This window comes from Schistocerca piceifrons, chromosome 2 (assembly GCF_021461385.2).
Source record: "Schistocerca piceifrons isolate TAMUIC-IGC-003096 chromosome 2, iqSchPice1.1, whole genome shotgun sequence".
Taxonomy (NCBI): Eukaryota; Metazoa; Arthropoda; class Insecta; order Orthoptera; family Acrididae; genus Schistocerca; species Schistocerca piceifrons.
In genome coordinates this window covers 105331039-105356623 of record NC_060139.1, presented here as the reverse complement: position 1 = coordinate 105356623, position 25585 = coordinate 105331039, and positions in this window count along the sequence as shown.

Sequence of the window (25585 nt, the reverse complement as noted above, 5' to 3'; positions counted from 1 at the left end):
TCCACCGTGCCGTGTTACGAATACAGCATGTTACTGAGCTAGGAGACCATACCGGACATATGTAACTTGTGGCCATATCCTAAGAAAGGTGCCATGTGCCTACAGCGACATCACATGGCGTCTGCTTACAGTGTCATATTTTCACCTGGTGACAGAAACGGGGACAATTAATTTTTTCAGCATGCTTCACGAGCGCACTGATAAATGGTTACAATGGTTCAGGGTCCCTCGATGCATACAGCCCACATTGCAGCACTTGAATCTCCATCAGTTTAAGAAACTTCCTGGCAGATTAAAACTGTGTGCCCGACCGAGACTCGAACTCGGCCAGTTTAGTTATAAGTACCCAGAACTTGTTGACGTTGTAATGTAGCAGTATTTCGCGCCTTACCGTAATATAATAATTGTTGCAAAGACGAGTTAGATATCGGTTATTATGTTATTTATCAGGCAATCGGCCTATTGAAATTAATATAAGTAGTATCAGACGGCATAAGACGCGTATTAACTTTAAGAAATTCGCATGTTGCATGAAGTCAGGGTTCGGGTGATATTTTCACAGAGTTTGGCTGGAGCGGAAGAGCGGCACTCCTCAAAGGCAGGGCAGAGGGGTGCGGAAGTTTACAACCGACCATTACGAGTCGGCATGCGAAATCGTCCCACTGGGGGACACGCGCCGCCGGATCAGGTAGGCACCCATTGCGCTGAGAACACAGGAAGGCCTTCGAGGGACGGCGCCTCGTTGGCACTGGGCGTTACGCCGAACCCACTATGTTGAGATGAGCTAGCGCCTAAGGGAGCCTTCCCACGAGTCTTAACGTTTTCTGGGGCTTTCCAAGAAACGCAGTTAAGCTAGTGCAATGACCTTTTCCCGCGCGAGGGCGAACAGAGAGACACGACTGGTGGGTTCAATTTTGAACGGAGTTTCAGTTTGTTCCAAAACATTCTAGGCGCAGTAATGCGTGGAATATTTTGATTGACTGGAAGAAGCCAGGAAATAATAGTGGGAGCGAACTGTGCTGGTCTAGAGCCACGGGATTGCCCAGCTCGAAAAATAGCGTGGGGCTGTTGATTTTTGCAGAGGGAAGCTTTTGGGAGCTGTTATCAGGGAGAAGCGTCTTAGCTCCTGTAGCGAGGGGACGTCGTGCTTTCGGCTCTGCTGTAGGAGAGTAATTTCTTTTCAGTGTGCTGTGCAGAACTTTGAATAAGTGTGCCAGCTGCAACTGAAACTAGTATTGAGTTTGGGGAACTGTCATGTTTTACTGTTCGAGACAGGCAGATTCCGCTAATTACGGTTGGGAATACTGTCTCTCTGGAAGCAGACAGGAGCAGAGTAATTTCCTTGAGCCATACTTTATTAAAGACGTTACTGGATTCCGCCTTTGGGCTGGTGAGTCCCGTCTTAACGAGTGTGAGACGATTGGAAAGAAAGCAGAATTCTCTTTTGAATAAGAGTTTACGAAAAGGAAGCCTGTTCGCGAAAATAAATTCATTTTTGTTACAATTGAGGCTCCTCGATGACGCAGACGCCATCGGCAGCTTGCTGACCTGTCCACGACGCTGCACTTGGTAACGTGATGCTCAGCTTCGACATTTAATCCGATATTACGCACGCCTGTGATTACAAGAGCTCAGTTTTCCATCCACGCTCTTATTGAGAATTTGGTAATTGAAGTAGGTTTGTCTGACGTATTTTATGCCGTCTGACAAGGGGAGAGAGTAGAAAATAACAAGTACAGATGCGTTATCCGACCTTATGACTTAGTTTTGGAATTTAAGGGCCATTGCCATTACTAGCTTGTTTTTATCACTTATAAATATATGTAATTGTTCAGTTTGATGTTAGGAAGATTATTGTTCAATAAATGTGTTCAATGGCACCCTTGTTTGTTTAGTAGTGATCAGTTCCCTGAACACTATTTAGTTATTAAATATTAAAATTAATAAAGGGGCAGTTTTAGTTAACAGGTTGGATCTCATAACAGGCCGTTAGCCAGAGCCCACGACCCGATCCAGTAGGGAAAGTGAACAAGTAAAAGCATTCTTGTTAAAAAAAAAAAAAAAAAATTGGCAGATCTGCCTAGGATCACTAATCATCATTGATTGAAATGAAACCCCTTCCAACTTCTAACGTCTCCATAGGATATAATTCGAAGTTCGTTTCAGAATTCAAATTACCGCTGTTCGAGATTCGTTTCTTGATGCTTTTCTGTACAAGAGCAGTTCATCTAAAGAAGAAAGCCTTAGCTGACATGTGGCATCTGGCGAATGGCTCCGCTGACGTCCTGTTGTCTTATGAACCTGTGGAGGGTAGACAGAGATCAGGGGTATCAGTGACTGCCGCGGTCAGGTGTGGGTTGTCTTGGCTGGCGGGACGCTTTACGCAACCTGAAGGACAGGCGAGTGCCTGCTGGGGCTCTGGTACAGCCACACCGGCCGGCGAGAGGCGCACGTCCGGTCTCCACAGGGGGGCGCGTGGCCCACTGACCCTGCCCGCCGCGGGTGAGTCAGCAGTGGCGCTCCAGCCGGGGGCGCGTGCCGGCACGTAGCCACGACCGCAAATAAACACTCCCCCCTCCCAGGGAACAGGAACGAGAACGCCGGGGACGGCAGTTGTAAGGACGTGGTGTCAATAGGAAACCAGACAGTGGTTGCAGGACAGAGTGAGAGAGCAAAATGAAAAGTAAAATTATGGTCGACGATCACACAGAGTACTAGTTTTTTTGTCAGTAGGGCCTGCAGCATCAACTAAGTCATATATATATTGGCCACGACATCTTGGTAGATGATTGTTGCAGTGTCTGTGTGTTCATGGGTTGCACTTTTTCATATGACTTGTCAAGCCAATGGCAGCACGGCAACTCTTGCCGCAATTGTCACAAGTGTATCTGGCTGCTGAGGCAGGAGCAGTGGTAGCATTGCGAAGCTTTTTCTGCCTATATCTGCCTAACAAGCCTTCATCATGCTTCGACATTCCAGATGATATATCATCACGCCACTCTGGTCTCATGCTAGCGCGTGCCTCCCATCTGTTTGTGTCGATTCGATAGCTCTCCATATCTCGTTTACAGGAGTCCTTAAACTTCAATACAGGACGTTCTACAGGTCTTTTGGCTATAGAGATCTCTCCAAGCAATTCAAGATACTACATTTTTTTATGAAGTCAATTTCAGTAGCTGCAGTCTAATCTCCCTCTGCCTATATTTAGCGATTTCGCCACAATAAGCTCGCCTGTTTCAACTTGCAACGCCATTTTCAAGTGCACCTGTAAGTGTTCTCAACTAACTAACAACTGAACCTCATTTACGAGAAATAACGTCGTTTTTATATATTACGTTTTTACTTACGTCTAGATGGAGTTGGCGATTACATGGTATCCAGAAGGATTCTTTGAGCCGTCTACTATGGAATAATATTATTATAATCACTTAGTATTTATAATGTGAAATATTTAGTGATAGTTATTTGGTCATTATAGTCCTTAGATACTGTATTTTTACGAATTTTTCATCTCTGAGAGTCAGGGATAAACACATGAAATAACAATTAGCAGACCTAAAAAATTTTTAACAAAATAATATCTCTCCAACAAACACACCATCTCTGAGTCACAAAGATAAAATATCTGTGAAATTAGTGCATCTCAGGATCCCAACTGTCAAATAACAGCCAAATAATTATTACAAAGAATTTGCGTTTTATAAAAATTACGTGAGTATAGTAATATTATTTCACAACAGACAGTTTGCAGTTGGTCCCTGGATGCCCTATGATCGTAAAACAGCTCCCAGTTGGTCCCTGGATACCCTATGATCGTCAATTCCACCTAGACGTAAGAAAAAACGCAATTTATAAAAATGACGTTATTGATCATTAATAAGACACAAATAAGACTCACTGTCCACAATACTCACAGATGCAAAAAAAAATGTGTCTGAAATCTTATGGGACTCAACTGCTTAGGTCATCAGTCCCTAAGCTTACACATTACTTAACCTAAATTATCCTAAGGACAAACACACACACCCATGCCCGAGGGAGGACTCTAACCTCCGCCGAGTCCAGCCGCACACAGTCCATTACTCCAGCACCCTAGACCGCTCGGCTAATCCCGCGCTCAAAGATGCACTTGAAAATGGTATTGTAAGCTGAAACAGGCCAGCTTGTTGTGCAGAAATCTCTAAATACAAGCAACTAAAGATTAAATTGAAACTACTGGAACTGACTTCTTATAAAAGAGTGCAGGTGTTTCCAAAATGATCTTTGCGGCTCTTACACGTTGCAGTAAATGGATTTTATGATAATTTACCACTTGATTGTTTAATCTGGCACACAAATCTATTTAATTTTTGTGAACTTGACATCTACAGAAGACTAGGTTTTTTCAAATTTGAATATCTGCTGCTTATGATAGACATTTATTTTTAGTTTTCGATATAACAGCCCACTATTCCCCAGCCAGGAGTCACATTTACAAGACCCCCAATAGGGTATTTGATTACATTAAAAAAATTGGGGAAACTTGAAACGATAACTTCACCATCACACTATCATGAGGTTCTGAGCCACAGTGATACCTATGTGGATCTTAACAATGACTAAGGAACTAGCATGTTTATGATTTCAAGATCACTCCTAACAGATTAATAATATAGAAGCTACCATCAAAGTGTCTGGAGCCAGATTTCTTATTTATAAGTAACAAACGAAGGTAGTACAATCAGCGAAGTCGAAACAACGTAGTTTTCCTCTGTGATCATTGTTGAAGTGAGGAAAACTAACATAGAGAGTTTCAAGGGCATTAATCTACCAACCGTAATAAAACCTAGAAACTATGGGAGTGTCAAACAAACTGATAATGTAAGGAAACTAAAGAAATTTTATATGTCATCAAAAGAAGCCCGAGAGTTCTCTGGGAAGCTCTTAGAATGTTGCGGTGAACACGAGAATGAAAATAATGAAGTTCAATACGTTAATGAACCAGTTTATTGAATTATTGTTTGTTCAATAAGTTAAAATAAACTACAGCATTCTGCTATAAAATAATTAATCTGTAGAGACTTTCTTAAAACCACGGAAAACCAAAATACAACTTTCCTTCCTTGAAGCAACTGTCTAGTACCTTCAGGTACTTGAAATAATGATTTGCAAACCACCAGCTGTACAACACAGCTTTATTCCCCTAGCTGTTTGGTCTACGTAACCATCTTAAAATATTTCAGGTTTTTGTTGGTGATCTTCTGATGTAAGTTTCTGTAATGATGAGCAAATATTATGTGACTCACGGCTTAGGCATGTTTGTAGTGCGGTGTCATTGTGCTGGTATAAATGTGTAAATCACCAACACCCACATTGATAATGGTTTTGTGAATCGAAACCGGTAGGGAAATAAGGTTGTGCTGGTGCACATGGTGGTTTCCAACGCAGTGTTACAAAGTCCAACCGTCTGGAAGGAAGCTGAAAGTTCATGCGGCTATTCAGGTAAAACATGAACATCGTAAACCGATGGGAACATATAATGCTCAAGATTGTGGACAACTGTGTCTGAAATTCATGCTCAGATGAATCATTTCTCCTTTAAATTCCCCGTTATGACAAAAAATAAAATAATTCTATTGTTATGATTGAAAAATAAATGAAAAACTGGTAAATAAAACGACCTGTTTCGATAAACAATAAAATTATTTAATCTTAATGATTAAAAAATAAATAAAGTATTACGAATTAAATATTTATGGCCCGAAACATTCTTAAAAAGATTCTGGACATGACAACGTAAATGAGTTCTTATCCGTAAACAGACTAAATACATCTGTATTGTTCACTTAACTATGGTATAGTCATATGAAAGAGAGAAAGCAAAACTTCGTATTCTGACCCAGATGGGCAAATCGGGACCCACCAACCACCATGTCATCCTCTGCCAGTGCCGTCAGCACATCGTAATCCGCACCGTTGTCGGATTTTAGAGCTTGGAGACGCTACTTCTCACTCAACTAGCTCCTCAGGTGGCACCATGAGGCTGAGTGCCCACCTTTCCAGTTCTCCTACCAATAAGAAATCCCTTGCAGTATCAAAAATCAAACCTGGATCTTCCGCATGGCAGCCAGAAACACTGACCGCTGAGTTACGGCAGCGGACCTTTGACCAAACAAAAAGAAAAAAAAAAAGAAAGAAAGAAATTTAATGAGCTGTAGAAATAATATACAGAATAACGACTGTTAAACATCGAAGCAAAGCAACTCAATCCTTTATTTACTATTTTTTGTTTCATTTCCACTGACGCAAATTTACACTGAGGCGCCAAAGAAACTGGTATAGGCATGCCTAGTCAAATACATATATAAGTAAAGAGGCAGAATACGACGCTACGATCAGCAGCGCCTATATGAGACAAGGGTCTGGGGCAGTTGGTAGATCGGTTTATGCTACTACAATGGCAGATTATCAAGATTTAAGTGAATTTGAACTCGGTGTTATAGTCAGCGCACGAGCGATGGGACACAGCATCTCCGAGGTACCAATGAAGTGGAAATTTTTCAGTAGGACCATCTCACGAGTGTACCACGAATATCAGGAATCTGGCGAAACATCAAATCTCCGACATCGCTGTGGCCGGAGAAAGATCCTGCAAGAACGGGACCAACGACGACTGAAGACAATCGTTCAGCGTGACCCTTCCGCTAATTGCTTAAGATTTAAATTCTGGGCCATCAACAAGTGTCGGTGTGCAAACCATTCAATGAAACATCATCGAGATTGGCTTTTGGAGGTGAAGGCCGTTCCCTTGATGACTGCACGACACAAAGCATTGAGCCCCACCTGGGCACGTCAACATGGACATTGGACTGTTAATGACTGGAAACATGTTGCCTGATTGGACGAGTCTCGTTTCAAATTGCATCGAGCTAATGGACCTGTACAGATTTGGAGACAACCACATGCATCCATGGGCCCTGCATGTCAGCAGAGGACTGTTCAAATTGGTGGAGCCTCTGTAGTGGTGTGATGTGTGTGCAGTTAGAGCGATATGGAACCCCTGAAACGTCTAGATGCGACTCTGACAGATGACACGTACGTAAGCATAATTTATGATCACCTGAATCCATTCATGTCCATTGTGCATTTAGACTGACTTGGGCAAATCCAGCAGGACAATGGAACACCTAACACGTCCAGAGTTACTACAGAGTGGCTCCAGGAACACTCTTCTGAGTTTAAACACTTCCGCTGGTCACCAAACTCCCCAGACATGCACATTATTGAGCATATCTGGGATGCCTTGCAATGTGCTGTTGAGAAGAAATCTCCACCCACTCGTACTCCTACTTATTTATGGACAGCCCTGCAGGATTCATGATGTCAGTTCCCTCTAACAGTACTTCATACATTACTCGAGTTCATGCCACGTCGTCCTGCAGCACTTCTGCATGGTCGCCGGGGCCCAACACGATATTAGGCAGGTGTACCAGTTTCTTTGGCTCTTCAGTGTATTAAAACTGTAGATCAGCGGGTACCGACACAATCAACGAGAAGTCTAACGCTGTATTGTTGTCACACGCTAAAATGAATTCCGGTGAATGAACATCTTAAGTCAGGCCAGTTAAAAGCACAATTTACACATCCAAAGCAGTCCAAGTGCAAACAGTCGTCAGGAATGAGGCGAAATAATGGCATAGACACAACAATAAGAGGAAATCTGGCTGTGCGTTACAGACACGGTTCCTTTACTCATATACCCCGGCCTGAGGGACTGTAAGAGATATGCAAGAAAGACAGCGCTTGAAAAACATGTTTACCATCATTTGTACAAATTTATTATTTAATTTCTACTTGTTTCATGCATAGTGACTAATTTCACATGAAAAAAATTGTACATTAGATAAATATGCAGCTCAGTTTTCAGCTGGATGAATTTAAAACCATGTGAGTCACAAAATATTTCCAGAACTATATGTAACAGACCACGATTTTGTCAATTATGTGCTGGTATCGACATCATGGCCTGTCACGTGTGTGAAACGCAGCCAACCTCTGGTGGTTACTTGGGGATGGAAGGACTGAACCCAGGAAATTGAACATCATTCACTACGACAAAATAATTTATTGTTCTTTGGTTTGGCATTAATAACAAAACCGAAAGTTCAGTAACTTACTGAACAGAAAGACCTCCGTAGTCAACACTGAATGATTAATAAGAAATTAGCCCAGCTACCAAAGTAACCCTGCTCTGCTACCAAATGAAATACAAGCTGTCCATGGTGGTTCCTTTGGGAGGGAAGGCCCAGGCCAAGAAACTGAATGTAATTCGCCATGACAAAGAAAATATTGATCTTCAGTGTGACATTAACAACAAAACTAAAAGTTCAATAATACAACAGTAACACAAGAGGCTGATGATGAGTTGCGCCTTCGAGGACAGCTCAACGTGGTTTTGTAAGCATTTTAAGACTCTCGTGGTTTTCAATTTATTCAACAGGAAGTTGAATTTCGTACCCATCTAATGCACATCAATATTCCTTCTTATGAAGATGATCACTACGACCGAAACCGGTAGGAAATTCATAACGAATTTTTGCAGCTGACGGCAAAAACGCAGCTCTTCAAATTCCTGACAGCTGTATCGGGTCACCTCATTGAGCTGTTATCTAAAGAGGCGCCTGGAGTCTGATGGTGGTGGTATCATTGGCAGTATAACAATAACCGCAAGCTCTTCGCTTAGTTACGTTCCCTCCCCCTTTAACCGGCCGATAGAAACGGTAATGGCAGTAAGTAGTTTTGACTAGCGTCACTGAGAAGAGCATTTTCGCTCTCTGCCAGGTGTCAGGCGACAAAAAATAGTTCTGCAGGCTGGAGACAAAACCTCAGGAACGCCGGATGCTGTGGCAGGAGCTGCGGTTGGGTTTGTAGTCGAAAAGGTGTCAGCAGTGGACGTCGATACTGAGGGAACTGATTATAATAGCGCCAAGTCGGGGCTAACGATAGTATGGCATGTCAGGTGAGCCACCTGTAGTCTCGAAGTGATGATGGAAGGAGAGCAAAGGTATCCTCTAATGGCTGTGGCCGCAGCTGGTTTCCGGGACGTACCAGGGTTTTGCTTTGTCCCACGACAGATATAATTTAATATCCGTCACGATGGGATCCGGTATTCGTCCAGTCGTTGACCCAGAAATCAACATCCAAACCGTAACTCCAGTTTGGAAAAATCCTCTTGTGTTGGGAGTCGCTGGAGCCAGTGGACATAGGAAGCGGATAGGGAGTAAGGGGATGGATTCTAAGTACGCCAAGAAGCTTGTGAATATTTCGTTCTTTGTTGTGGTCTTTATTGCCTTTTTTATCTGTTACCAGTCGACAAGACCGTCACTGCCCGGGTATTCATTTTGCCAGATTTCTACTAAAAACGAAACCTTGTATGTATTCTTGCAATAGACTCGGCGTGCGATGATCCCGGATAGTTACTGTACGCTTGGAGCAACTGCTTCACGAATCTAAAGCGTGATTTTATAAGCGTTCCTTTCGCAACGCCTGTTTATAGCTCGAGAGACGGCTACTGTGTTCATTTACAGCCGTTTGCACTTTCCAGATGCGAGGCGTCAAAAGCGGTGTCAGGTGTCAGGCATTTCCTTATGTACATGTATATCCATTTTCGCACATCCATTTTTGTAATATGTGTGGATTTACTGACTTCCATGAGCCGAGGAGCTTGATGCTGTATGCATTTGTCGTGAGGTGTTAAGTACTGTTCCTGCAACAGAAAGATGCAAACGGTGTCGACTTATACTAAGGACACGCTCTCAGATAGGAACAACGAAGTAATTGACTGGGACAAACACATAAAATAGAGACCACTGTTAATAATTTATTAATCATACTGCTATCAGACTTAACAAAGTAGGTGTTTTTGGCAATGAAAATAAATTTTATTTCTGAATTTAAAAGACACAAAAATTGTAACAAAAACATTGAAATATATACGTTGGATGATTTAACAAACATGTGGTCTGAACAAATAAGATTACATAGAAAACAACTCTTTAAAGATTCCAATTCTATACATATAAAAGTAGTGATGTTCATATTAACAAACACAGTATTCCTGGCGCTGGCCACCGCTTACGAAGGCGGGAATATAGTATCATGCCCTAAGGAAAAATCATAAGTAAGTTGGAAGCAGAGCAAAAGCTGTTCGAAGAAGTCCAAGAGCAGGGCCTTATTACTATGTTCCATCTTTCGCTTGCTCAACAGAAAGAGCTCCGCAATCAACCTCGAAAAAGCCATGCTAGAGGTAAAATCTATCGTCCTAGAGTAATATCCGTTGTTTATCTTGTTTATTGTTCATTTCGAAACCACACACCGATACTCCCGCCTGTTTGTACACAGCACTCAATATTTCTATAGCAGCAACATCGAAAGATTCCATTATGATGCATCCATAAAAAAAGCACTCCGTCTTCAGGCCACGAGTGGCCTGCTGGGACCATCCGACCGCCGTGTCATCCTCAGTGGAGGATACGGATAGGAGAGGCGTGAGGCCAGCACACCGCACTCCCGGTCGTAAGATAGTATTCTTGGCGAAGCCGTTACTATTCAGTCGAGTAACTCCTCAATTGGCGTCACATGGCTCAGTGCACCTCGAAAAATGGCAACTGCGCATGGCGGCCTGGATGGCCACCCATCCAACCGCCGACCACGCCCGACAGCGCTTAACCTCGGTGATCTTACGGGAACCGGTGAATCCACTGCAGTACAGAAGCTTCGACTGAAGCACTTATTAGTGTGGATGAGGACAAACGTTGTTGAATAGATGAATAACAGCTACAGATGCTAAATGTTTCTTTACCTCGCTCCACGACTGTTGTCGGCTTTCAGTCGGAAGTTGCTGTTCTATGGCGAAGCAAAATGAATTTTTTCTCGTTATTGTACGTTCTTTCACGACAGCATAGCTTTCAGTTTCCATGAGAAAATGGCTTTGGTGTAGAAGCCGGCACTGGAGACTCTAAAATTCGTGAAAGTTCTACAGAAGAGTCACATAGCATTGATGCTCGATTTGATAGGGTTTTGATGACGTTGTCTGATTCTTTGTGCAAAGTGTACTGATTCATGTTTGGATACTCTCATTCTTGACGTCTTATTTCAGACAGATTAGATTCGTTCTTGTTCCATAGATCATGAATACGACACTTCGTAATTATGTGGAACGTGTCAGGTTAGCAAAAGGTGTCTCTACAAGATATTACATTACACAAAATATTACATGACACTTAATATTTTTAATTTTCTTTGCGGGTTTGGGGAAATTACCCACTTACTATATCCAAAAATTCATCTAATGAGTAGAAGGAGTTGCCATTCAGAAATTCTTTTAATTTCCTTTTATATGCTATATGGCTATTTGTCAGATTTTTGATGCTATTAGGTAAGTGACCAAAGACTTTTGTGGCAGCATAATTTACTCCCTTCTCAGCCAAAGTTAGATTTAACCTTGAGTAGTGAAGATCATCCTTTCTCCTAGTGTTGTAGCCATGTACACTGCTATTAGTTTGGAATTCGTTCGGATTGTTAATAACAAATTTCATAAGTGAATATATATATTGTGAGGTTACAGTAAAGATCTCTAGCTCTTTAAATAAGTATCTGCAGGATGATCTTGGATGAGCTCCAGCAATTATTCTGATTACACGCTTTTGTGCAATGAACACTCTTTTACTCAATGATGAGTTACCACAGAATATGATGCCATAGGAAAGCAGTGAATGAAAATAGGTGTTGACAGATGTGAAAATTACCGAACTATCAGTTTAATAAGTCACAGCAGCAAAATACTAACGCGAATTCTTTATAGACGAATGGAAAAACTGGTAGAAGCGGACCTCGGGGAAGATCAGTTTGGATTCCGTAGAAATGTTGGAACACGTGAGGCAATACTAACCTTACGACTTATCTTAGAAGAAAGATTAAGAAAAGGCAAACCTACATTTCTAGCATTTGTAGACTTAGAGAAAGCTTTTGACAACGTTAACTGGAATACTCTCTTTCAAATTCTGAAGGTGGCAGGGGTAAAATACAGGGAGCGAAAGGCTGTTTACAATTTGTACAGAAACCAGATGGTAGTTATAAGAGTCGAGGGGCATGAAAGGGAAGCAGTGGTTGGGAAAGGAGTGAGACAGGGTTGTAGCCACTCCCCGATGTTATTCAATCTGTATATTGAGCAAGCAGTAAAGGAAACAAAAGAAAAATTCGGAGTAGGTATTAAAATTCATGGAGCAGAAGTAAAAACTTTGAGGTTCGCCGATGACATTGTAATTCTGTCAGAGACAGCAAAGGACTTGGAAGAGCAGTTGAACGGAATGGACAGTGTCTTGAAAGGAGGATATAAGATGAACATCAACAAAAGCAAAACGAGGATAATGGAATGTAGTCAAATTAAATCGGGTGATGCTGAGGGGATTAGATTAGGAAATGAGACACTTAAAGTAGTAAAGGAGTTTTGCTATTTAGGGAGTAAAATAACTGATGATGGTCGAAGTAGAGAGGATATAAAATGTAGACTGGCAATGGCAAGGAAATCGTTTCTGAAGAACAGAAATTTGTTAACATCGAGTATTAATTTAAGTGTCAGGAAGTCGTTTCTGAAAGTATTTGTATGGAGTGTAGCCATGTATGGAAGTGAAACATGGACAATAAATAGTTTGGACAAGAAGAGAATAGAAGCTTTCGAAATGTGGTGCTACAGAAGAATGCTGAAGATAAGGTGGGTAGATCACGTAACTAATGAGGAGGTACTGAATAGGATTGGGGAGAAGAGAAGTTTGTGGCACAACTTGACTAGAAGAAGGGATCGGTTGGTAGAACATGTTCTGAGGCGTCAAGGGATCACAATTTTAGCATTGGAGGGCAGCGTGGAGGGTAAAACTCGTAGAGGGAGACCAAGAGATCAATACACTAAGCAGATTCAGAAGGATGTAGGTTGCAGTAGGTACTGGGAGATGAAGAAGCTTGCACAGGATAGAGTAGCATGGAGAGCTGCATCAAACCAGTCTCTGGACTGAAGACCACAACAACAACACAAGCTAATTTACTGATATATATATCGCCAAAATTTGCAACGACCCTAATAGCATAAGTAGCTGAACTCAAACGTTTCAGCAGATCCTCAGTGTGTTTTTCCAGTTCAACCCCTCATCAATGCATAAACCTACAAATTTTGAATACTCTACCTTAGCTACCGACTTCTGATCGAAATCTATATTTATTGATGGTGTCATTCCATTTACTGTTTTGTCAAAGTTTAATGAGAGCCAATTTGCAGAGAACCACTTAATGATTTTCTGAAAAAATCGTTTACAATTTCACCAATTAATTCTTGTCTGTTGGGTGTGATAGCTATACTTGTAGCATCGGCAAAAAGTACCAGCTTTGCATCTTCGTGAATATAAAATGGCAAGTCATTAATATATATTAAGATCAGCAGAGGACCCAAGACCGAACATTGCGGCACCCCATTCTTAATTGCTCCCCATTTTGAGAAATCATCAGTTTTTTGCATATTACGTGAACTGCTTATTTAAACTTTCTGCACTCTTCCAGTTAGGTATGGTTTAAACCATTTGAGCACTGTCCCATTCATTCCACAGTACTTGAGCTTATCTAGAAGTGTTCCATGATTTACACAATCAGAAGCCTTTGATAGATCACAAAAAAATCCGAACGGGTGACTTCCGGTTAATCAGAGCATTTAATATTTCATTAGTGAAAGTATATATAGCATTGAAACGTCCCCTTAGAAAAATTATAAAGAACTGTGCTTAAACTGACACACAATATTTGTAGCGCAACGCAATCTGACTTTGAAAAGTCCCTACAAAAGAATGGCCCTGACTAACAATAACCTATAATTTTCATAAATCACTTACAAAAATATTAGTTACTCGAACTACTGCAATACAGCGAGTGCCACTACTGGCAACTAAATTAAAGATTCTAACTACTTGAGTCACTAACTATTGATAGGCATAGTTAGCAAATGAAAGATTTTGATAGAGAACAAACAATGTATTTACCTTAACAGTGTTCAAAATTCATTATATATATATATATATATATATATATATATATATATATATATATAAATCAGTTCATGACATCCAGTCTTACAAACTTACTGTGTCTGATGGACACATGCCCAGATCATCCTCTCTCAAAACTCCGCCATCTCTCTCCCCACATCCACCACTGCTGGCGGCTCACCTCCAACTGCGCAACGCTACGCGCTGTTAACAGCCAACAGCCAGACACTACAATATCAAATATTACAACAATGCCACCCAGCCACAGACTGCACACAGCACAGCCAGTGATTTTCATACAGAGCGCTACGTGGCGTTACCAATAAAAAAACCTAAACAGCCTACTTACAGCATTTTCCGTTGAAAAACCCTTCTGGAAACAAAACTGACATTTTGATAAAACTTTATCTTTACAAAGGTGTGAAGCTACTCTACAATACATTACTTCTTCAAGAATTTAAACCCACTAAAATGGGGAGTTAAATTAAAAATTTGTATTTCAGATACATTTGCATTGTATTGTATGTTACCCGGAGACCTAGAAACGACGAAGAGGCTCCGTCCCCGCCGTCTACAACCTCACGACGACTAACGCAGTCCACTTCACCCCTCCACCGCCCCACACAGAACCCAGGGTTATTGTGCGGTTCGGCCCCCGGTGGACTCCCCAGGGAACGTCTCACACCAGACGAGTGTAACCCCTGTGCTTGCGTGGTAGAGCAGTGGTGGTGTACGCGTGCGTGGAGAAGTTGTTTGCGCAGCAGTCGCCGACATAGTGTAACTGAGACGGAATAAGGGGAACCAGCCCGCATTCGCCGAGGGAGATGGAAAACTGCCTAAAAGCCATCCACAGACCGGCCGGTTCACCGGACCTCGACACAAATCCGCCTCCCGGATTCGTGCCAGGGACCAGGCGCTCCTTCCCGCCCGGAAAGCCGTGCGTTAGACCGCACGGCCAACCGGGAGGCCTAAATACATATGTACTAACTGGGACAATATTTCTTACTAAACTCAATGGTGGCTTGTCTGCACACATTCGCAGTTGTCTCAAATGACTCGTTTATGTAGCCATGTTTACTGGACCGGTTTTGCATCTGTTGACCTTTATTTTTAAATTCCACCCTTCGTCTAGGGATAGCCGGCACGGTTGCTCAGCGTGTTCGGTCAGAGGGCAGCGTGTGCTCTGTAAAAAAAAAAAAAAAAAATAAAAATAAAAAAATAAAAAAAAATAGTCAAGAAATCAACAGTCAACTTGAACGGATGTCTTTTGACGTCCATCCAGACCAAACGCAACGAACTACATCGAAAAAAAAGAAGGGTAGCGTCTTTGATTCATAATCAACACATCTTGGGTCCCGGATTCGAATCCGCCGCTGCTTAAATTTTGATTAATAAACACCATTGGCGGCCGGCATAAGAAGTCACCCTCATTCTGCTGACGGCCTTGTGAAAGAGGGTGGAGGAGACAGAATTACGGGGCACTCTCTTGTCCTTGGGGTGGGAAACTGCCCCTAAAGACAGAAGAATCAGTAATGATCAACGGCATGAGGATACAGAAGGCAATGGAAACCACTGCATTAAAGACACGTAACACGTATCCACAGGATATATGGCCTGTAATTGAAGAAGTGTCATGATGATCTCTCCATTGGCAAAAGATTCCGGAATAGTCCCCCATTCGGATCTTCGGGAGGGGACTGCCAAGGGGGAGTTTACCATGAGAAAAATACTGAACAATCAACCAAAGGATAACGTTCTAAAACTCGGGTCGTGGAATTCAGACGCTTTAACGTGGTATGGAAACTAGAAAATCTGAAAAGGGGAATGCAAAGGCTCAGTCTAGATATAGTAGGTGTCAATGAAGTGCAGTGGAAAGAAGACAAGGATTTCTGGTCAGATGAATGTAGGGTAATATCAACAGCAGCAGGAAATGGTATAACGGGAGTAGGATTTGTTATGAACAGGAAGGTAGGCCAGAGAATATGTTACTGTTATCAGTTCAGTGACAGGTATGTTCTTATCAGAATCGACAGCAAACCAACACCGACAAAGATTGTTCAGGTATACATGCTGACGTCGCAAGCTGAAGATGAAGACACAGACTAAGTGTATGAGGATATTGAAGGGGTAATACAGTATGTACAGGGGGATGAAAATCTAATAGTCATGGGGGACTGGAATGCAGTTGTGGGGGAAGGAGTAGAAGGATAGGTTACAGGGGAATATGGACTGGGAACCAGGAATGAGAGAGGAGAAAGACTAATTGAGTTCTGCAATAGGTTCAAAATGGCTCTGAGCACTATGGGACTCAACTGCTGAGGTCATTAGTCCCCTAGAACTTAGAACTAGTTAAACCTAACTAACCTAAGGACATCACAAACATCCATGCCCGAGGCAGGATTCGAACCTGCGACCGTAGCGGTCTTGCGGTTCCAGACTGCAGCGCCTTTAACCGCACGGCCACTTCGGCCGGCGAGTTCTGCAATAGGTTTCAGCTGGTAACAGCGAATACTGTGTTCAAGAATCTCAAGAGGAGGAGGTATACCTGGAAAAGGCCAGCTGATACGGGAAGATTTCAGTTACATTAGATCATGGTCAGACAGAGATTCCGAAATCAGATACTGGATTGTAAGGAGTATCCAGGAGCATATATATAGACTCAGATCACTATATACTAGTAGGCTGAAGTTTAAGACATTAGTTACGAAGAATCAGTACGCAAAGAAGTGGGATACGGAAGTACTGAGGAGTGAGGAGATACAGTTGAAGTTCTCTAAGGCTATAGAAACAGCAATAAGGATTAGATCAGTAGGCAGTACTGTTGAAGAGGAATGGACATCTCTAAAAAGAGACATCACAGATGTTGCGGAGGAAAACATAGGTACAAAGAAGGTAACTACGAGGAAACTATGGGTAACAGAAGAAATACTTCAACTGATCGATGAAAGGAGGGCTCTAGGCGCTACAGTCTGGAACCGCGTGACCGCTACGGTCACAGGTTCGAATCCTGCCTCGGGCATGGATGTGTGTGATGTCCTTAGGTTAGTTAGGTTTAAGTAGTTCTAAGTTCTAGGGGACTGATGACCTCAGAAGTTAGGTCCCATAATGCTCAGAGCCATTTCAACCATTTTTGATGAAAGGAGGAAGTACAAAAATGTTCTGAGAGGAAGGTCAGGAATACAGAAATACAAGTCGCTGAGGAATGAAATAAATAGGAAGTGCAGGGAAGCTAAGACGAAACGGCTGCAGGAAAAATGTGAAGACATCGAAAAAGAAATGATTAGCGGAAGGGCAGACTCTGCATACAGGAAAGTCAAAACAACCTTCGATGACGTTAAAAGCAAGGCTGATAACATTAGGAGCGCAACGGGAATCCCAGTGTTAAATGCAGAGGAGAGAGCAAATAGGTGGAAAGAATACATTGAAAGCGTTGGAAATGTAAAATGTGGAAGATGTTCGAAATTCTGAAAAAAGTAGGGGTAAGCTATAGGGAAACACAGGTCATATATAATATCTACAACAGCCTAGAGGGAATAATAAGAGTGGACGACCAGGAACGGAGTGCTCGTATTAAAAAAGGTGTAAGACATGAGTCTGGGGGCAATGACCTTGCCGCAGTGGATCCACCGGTTCCCGCGAGATCTTCGAACTTCAGCGCTGTCGGGTGTGGTCGGCACTTGGATGGGTGACCATCCAGGCCGCCACGCGCTGTTACCATTTTTAGGGGTGCACTCAGCCTCGTGATGCCAATTGAGGAGCTACTCGACTGAATAGTGGTGGCTTTGCTCAAGAATACCATCATAACGACCGGGAGAGCGGTGTGCTGAGCCCCACGCCCCTCCTATCTGCATCATCGACTGAGGATGACATGAGTGTCGGATGGTTCCGGTAGGCCACTCGTAGCCTGAAGATGGAGTAAGAAAAGAATGTATCCTTTCGCCCCTACTGTTCAATACGTACATCGAGGAAGCAATGATGGAAATAAAAGAAAGGTTCAGGAGTGGAATTAAAATTCAAGGAGAAAGGATATCAATGACACGATTCGCTGATGACATTGTTATCCTGAGTGAAAGTGAAGAAGAATTACATGATCTACTAAAAGGAATGAACAATCTAATGAGCACAGTTTGTGGTTTGAGAGTAAATCGAAGAAAGACGAAGGTAATGAGGAGGAATAAAAATGAGAACAGCGAGAAACTTATCATCAGGATTGATGGTCATTAAGTAGATGAAGTTAAGGTATTCTGCTGCCTAGGCAGTGAAATGACCAATGATTGACGGAGCAAGGAGGACATCAAAAGCACTTGCCGGTGTGGCCGAGCGGTTCTAGGCGCTTTAGTCTGCAACCGCGCTGCTGCAATGGTCGTAGGTTCGAATCCTGCCTCAGCCATGGATGTGTGTGATGGCCTTAGGTTAGTTAGGTTTAAGTAGTTCTATGTCTAGGGATCTGATGACCTCAGATGTTAAGTCCCATAGTGCTCAGAGCCATTTGAACCATTTGAACATCAAAAGCAGACTAGCAATGGGAAGAAGGTTATTCCTAGTCAAGACAAGTTTACTAATATCAAATGTCGGCCTTAATTAGAGAAAGAAATTTCTGAGAATGTACGTCTGGAACACAGCATTGTATGTTAGTGAGACATGGACTGTGGAAAAACTGGAACAGAAGAGAATCGAAGCATTTGAGATGTATTGCTACAGGCGAATGTTGAAAATTAGGTTGACTGGTAAGGTAAGGAATGAGGAGGTTCTGCGCGGAATCGGAGAGGAATGGAACATGTGGAAAACACTGATAAGGAGAAGGGACAGGATGATAGGGCATCTGTTAAGACGTGAGGGAATGACATGCATGGTTCTAGATGGGGCTGCAGAGGGCAAACACTGTAGAGGAAGGCAGAGATTGGAATGCATCCAGCAATTGATTGAGGACGTAGATGACATGTACTACTCTGATATGAAGAGGTTAGCTCAGGAGAGGAATTCGTGGCGGGCCGCATCAATCCGGTCAGAAGTCTGACGACAGAAAAAAAAAACTGTAGATTTTCACCTGTCTCAGGTCTTGCTACTTATTATGATGCACCACGTAGATCAGCACTCATTGTAGTGTTCTCCACATTCTGATTCTGAGCCATCTCAGCCCAGTTCTCAAAAGCAAGAAAGTTTGAGGCCACCAGCGTGTCAGACTCATAAATCACGTGTAATTGTTTCCACACTCTTGCATGAAACGGGTGTCCGCATCGTAACGCAGTTTCGTTTTATTATCGCAGACACGGCCGTACGGCCCCAATATGCGGACACCGATCCCGGAAAACAGGCGCCGCCAGTCTGACGTAAACACCACAGTCCCTTTCCATATGCAGGAAACACAAACCCATACCAAACTAATATTGATGATAAGCGTGAAGATAAATAATTTGGCACCATTGTAACAGTAAAATGTAAACAAGAAATTCTCTGCCGAAATATTTTAATACGTGTGAACACTATCTGGCATAAGCAAACAGATCTTAGGCTCCTTATTTACTATCATCTTTAGCAAAAATTCCAATTATATACAGTGTGCAGGCTCTTCTTGATAGGGTAAAACGACGCGTCTGCCGTGAATAAGAAGCAGTTGCAAGTATACTGACCGTTAAATATTTTAAGGTACTCGGTACATCCGATATACACTCCTGGAAATGGAAAAAAGAACACATTGACACCGGTGTGTCAGACCCACCATACTTGCTCCGGACACTGCGAGAGGGCTGTACAAGCAATGATCACACGCACGGCACAGCGGACACACCAGGAACCGCGATGTTGGCCGTCGAATGGCGCTAGCTGCGCAGCATTTGTGCACCGCCGCCGTCAGTGTCAGCCAGTTTGCCGTGGCATACGGAGCTCCATCGCAGTCTTTAACACTGGTAGCATGCCGCGACAGCGTGGACGTGAACCGTATGTGCAGTTGACGGACGTTGAGCGAGGGCGTATAGTGGGCATGCGGGAGGCCGGGTGGACGTACCGCCGAATTGCTCAACACGTGGGGCGTGAGGTCTCCACAGTACATCGATGTTGTCGCCAGAGGTCGGCGGAAGGTGCACGTGCCCGTCGACCTGGGACCGGACCGCAGCGACGCACGGATGCACGCCAAGACCGTAGGATCCTACGCAGTGCCGTAGGGGACCGCACCGCCACTTCCCAGCAAATTAGGGACACTGTTGCTCCTGGGGTATCGGCGAGGACCATTCGCAACCGTCTCCATGAAGCTGAGCTACGGTCCCGCACACCGTTAGGCCGCTTCCACTCACGCCCCAATATCGTGCAGCCCGCCTCCAGTGGTGTCGCGACAGGCGTGAATGGAGGGACGAATGGAGACGTGTCGTCTTCAGCGATGAGAGTCACTTCTGCCTTGGTGCCAATGATGGTCGTATGCGTGTTTGGCGCCGTGCAGGTGAGCGCCACAATCAGGACTGCATACGACCGAGGCACACAGGGCCAACACCCGGCATCATGGTGTGGGGAGCGATCTCCTACACTGGCCGTACACCACTGGTGATCGTCGAGGGGACACTGAATAGTGCACGGTACATCCAAACCGTCATCGAACCCATCGTTCTACCATTCCTAGACCGGCAAGGGAACTTGCTGTTCCAACAGGACAATGCACGTCCGCATGTATCCCGTGCCACTCAACGTGCTCTAGAAGGTGTAAGTCAACTACCCTGGCCAGCAAGATCTCCGGATCTGTCCCCTGCTGACTACATCCAGCATCTCTACGATCGTCTCCATGGGAGAATAGCAGCCTGCATTGCTGCGAAAGGTGGATATACATTGTACTAGTGCCGACATTGTGCATGCTCTGTTGCCTGTGTCTATGTGCCTGTGATTCTGTCAGTGTGATCATGTGATGTATCTGACCCCAGGAATGTGTCAATAAAGTTTCCCCTTCCTGGGACAATGAATTCACGGTGTTCTTATTTCAATTTCCAGGAGTGTAGAAACCAGCTGTTTGGATTCAAAATTAATGACAAAGTTCACCTGGTTCCTAAAGTTATTGCATTGTAACTGATGCATTCTGAGTCATGTAGAAAAACTGAAAAAGATTGTGTTTCACACTGAGTAGTAGTGGTCTTAAGTGCTAGATGAAACAATGCTCTTGCTTACTAATTCACAGTCAAATACCTATAAATCGTATTCGATTCAGAGCTACACGACAGCGTACCAGTTCACCTGTCGCAAAAAATGTAGAAAAGTTACAATCGTTGTTAGACGCGGTTTATTAATAAAATGTCATACTTTAAACTTTTCTGATTTCTCGTGCGTTAAGCCTTGTAATGGAGAAACGTGTCAAATTCTTATGACCTGAACTACGGTTCTCGCTCTAAAATTGGTCTGTGAACACTCATTTGCCTCGTTCCATTTGGCTGAAGAAACATAATTTTGTCGACGTTTTGACACAGAATAACGCTGAAGCAGTGATTTCACATAAAAATGATTGTCGCTTAGAGAAACCGATAACATGTGTATCGGCACATATTTATTGTTAAAGTTGGGAAGATGTTTCGTCGCTTGCAGCATTCTGAAAATCAAGGCTTACTTATATGCAACGGACCAAGGGCGATGGTTGAGCAGTTGAGCGGGAAAGTACCCTTCGAAATGGTTAAACTTGTAGTTTACCAGTCTGGACGACCAGTATATGCAGGATGCTCCAAAATTCGACGACAAAACGTTAGGAATGGATTCCTTATCCAGCAAGAAGAAAAAAAGTCCAGTAAACATGGGCTCTAAAATGCATACGTTAAGTGCTGTGAGTACCTCTTCGATTCTGTGACTAAAATCTCTTCTACTGCAAGCTTTTTGCTTTTAATATTTTGAGAGGAGACGGTGTGAGCGAAAACAAGAAAAAACGTCCAGTAAATATGGACTCTAAAATTTCATACCTTAACAACTATGAGCACTTGTTGACCTACACTACTATGAAACACATACATTGAGCAGCTGCTCATAGCTGTTAAGGTAGCCATTTTACTACCCATGTTTACTATACATATTTTCTTCTCCTTACATGAAGAACCCGCTCCTGAGCATTTGATGCCGAGTTTTCCAACAAGCTGCATATTTCTAGAGTGGCCAGGCAGCAGGCTTTCTTAATCAATTATGCCATCTGGTTGCGGTCTTTAACTGCAGCACTCGAAAGACGACTATATAAGTGCTATGAAACGATGACCATAGGGAAATTTTTGTTTACAGCGAAAAAATTATCAACTTGTATAGCATTAGCAGATCACACTTAAGTTTCTGACAATGTTTATCTCTTCAGGAATTCAAATTGTATAATAAATATTTGATAGTTATTAAAGATATGTGGGGAAAAGAGTTCTATTAAATTGGTAACATATATCAAATACTGAATAACAGTTATGAGTAATAAATAACAGTTCTAATGGTAGAGAGCACAAGTTGAAAAATCTGCAGGTCAGTGAATATTTAGCAAATCGTAAGTCCAGTACACATTCCAGATACCACAAAAAATTAACACTTTACAGGACTAACATCTTTATGGAAAGATATTAATATTTCGCTGAGGAAGATATTACCTGAATCGGCTGGTGTGATACTTTGTGCGTATAGTGCATGTGCCAGAATGTTGGAATCAACCACCGTGTTGGAATCAGAGATATAAATGGTTATTTTTGTATAAAATAGGTTTTGAATTATCCGGTTTGTGGACAGATTATTGTGGTTTGTGGACAGATTATTGTGTTGATTTATAACTTGACTCGTTTTACACCCTTGAAGTTTTTCTGTCATGATGAGATTTACGGAACACAGCGTATGAAATAAAATGTTTTGAGATGAAGTGCTATAAAAAAGATTCTGGTATGAACATGTAAGCGCTGACACACGTATTAGAACTCATAACATACATATTACAAGTGATTATCAGAAAATCAACACGAACGTTTCTACGACTGCAGCACACCACACCCAAAACATGCGATTCTGAATAAATACATTTGTAATTATGAATCAATTAATCATTGTAAAAAGGCATAGTGACAGATGTTAACTGAGTAATTTACACTTCAGACCACGATATTTGCAACAAATGAAAGCACACCTTTAAACAAAGTCATGACAAGTGAAAAAGGTCATAGAAAGACAGTAACGAATGCTACCAAGGGTATAAAAAGTAGTAGTTAGGTTGTAAATATGGCTACTATACTGAAAGTAAGGCATATTCCTTTTATAACACATAAACCGTTAAGTATTGATGAACACATTGGAATAAAAATATGTGCTGTATTTTGCTTCATTATGTTTCTCTTGTCGTAGAACAGGTGGCACATGTGAGACGGAGCGCGAGACGTGTGTATCGAGGCCCGGAAGCGGCGCCTGTGAGCCGTCCTGAGTCACTGTGTTGGGTAAGGATCGTCCGCCCGGTGTGCACCGCGGGTGGCCTGCCACCAGGCGCCGCTACGCACCAGGAGGCAACCCGCCGCGCCAAACTGTCTACTTGCGAAAGACACTTCGAGGCAGCGTGCTGCTACAAAAAGTTATGGTCTGAACCACAAGCAACGTAGCAAACCGCAGTCTGAAACCGATAGCTGCTACATCAGAAAATAATGTTGTGAAACTTGGGGGACAGAGCTGTGAAGCGAGTAGTGATCAATCATTATCTACGAGAGTGAGTCAAATGAAAACCTTAAATTTGTAATAACAAATCGAAATTTCACGCCGTTGTCCTGTAAGATGGTAAGCGTGCTGCAAACAGAGTGCAGAATGGCGTGTAGGTGGCACTATAGTGCAGATGCAGTATCAGTATAAAGACGGCCGCCCCACTTGCGACTTGCACCAGGGAAGAACAACGTTCTGTTATCCGGTTTTTGGGTAGTGCAGGTGTGAAACCTATCGAAATTCGTCGTCGACTGAAAGTTCAGTACGGTGATGCATGTTTGTCACAGCAGCAAGTGTGCGGATGGAGTAGGAAGTTCGCAAATGGTGTGACTTCAGTGGAAGATGCTCCTCGTCCAGGCAGGCACAACGAGCTGTGATTCCACAGAACATTGCAGCAGTTGAAGCCATAGTGAAGGAAAACCGTCGAGTGCTACAGAATGACATTGCAGCATGTTTACAGATTAGTCATGGGTCAGCACACCATACTGTGCCTGATGTGCTCCAGTTTCACAAAGTGTCTGCAAGATGGGTGCCACGGCAGCTGACAACTGAAATGAGAGAACGACGTGTTGATGCTTGTGAAGAACTTCTTCGGCGTTTTGAACGAGAAGACGATGGCTTCTGGCAAGAATCCTTACTGGGGACGAAACCTGGGTTCACTTCCACCAAACGGAAACGAAGAGAGCGAGCACGGAATGGCGCCATTCCTCATCACCAAAACCAAAGAAGTTTCGAACAGAACCATCAGCAGGGAAGGTTATGCTGACTCTCTTTTGGGACGAAAAAGGTGTCATTTTGGAGCATTACATACCTAGAGGGACCACTCTCACCAGTGCATCATACATAGATCTGATAAAAATCATCTGCGGCCTGCAATCAAATCAAAGCGACTTGGATTATTGTCAGCAGGTGTCCTTTTGCAAAATGACAATGCAAGGCCCCACATTGCCCGTGCAACACTAGCAACAATCACAGACCTGCATTTTGAGTGTCTTCCTCATCCGCCATACTCACCAGACCTTGCCCAAAGTGATTTCCATATGTTTAGACCACTCAAAGACGCAATGGGAGGAAAGAAGTTCCGTTCTGATTAAGAGGTACGTCACGCGGTGCATGAGTGGTTGCGCGGACTACGAAAAGAATTTTTTTCTATAGGAGTTTATGCACTTTGTAAGCGCTGGAGGACTTGTATTGAGCATGGGGGAGATTATGTTGAAAAGTGATACAGCTTTGTACCACTTCTGCACAATAAATAATATTTAAAAAAGATTTAAGGTTTTCATTTGATTCACACTCGTACACTCGCAAATTAGTTTTCTGTGACTACGATGTTATGAAGTATATATCTATGTATCGCATCTGGTCACGATGTATAACGATTGCATTATATGATACGAATTTGTCCTTGGCTTGTAAGTGCTTTCATCCAACACCATGTCTCAGAAGTCAATCGCTTATCTCATACTTTGCTTTTATGAACATGCCAGTAATATTTTGGAAGTGAAGTATATTTTCTTTTGCACAACGTCACCTAAAACCTAGTATTAATATTAAATTTGACCTATAGAAACAAAGAAACGTGGACACATGTGAGTTAGAAATGAGTAACTTCTCGAGATTTACAATAGAACTTTGAATCACTTTCAGGAATCGGTCTCAAGATGTTGTCTCCCATCACGGTTTTTATATACTGTGCTTGTTTGTGATATTAAAATGCAGTACATCTTGGTCCAGCCTTTTCCGAGTACGTCCGACGTCTGCACATTCTCTTCAGACTTATCTAGATGAGTGTAAAGGATATGAGCTTTCAAGGAACTCCTTCTTCCTACAAAGCAGAAGTGTTCTTTATCATAGTCCTG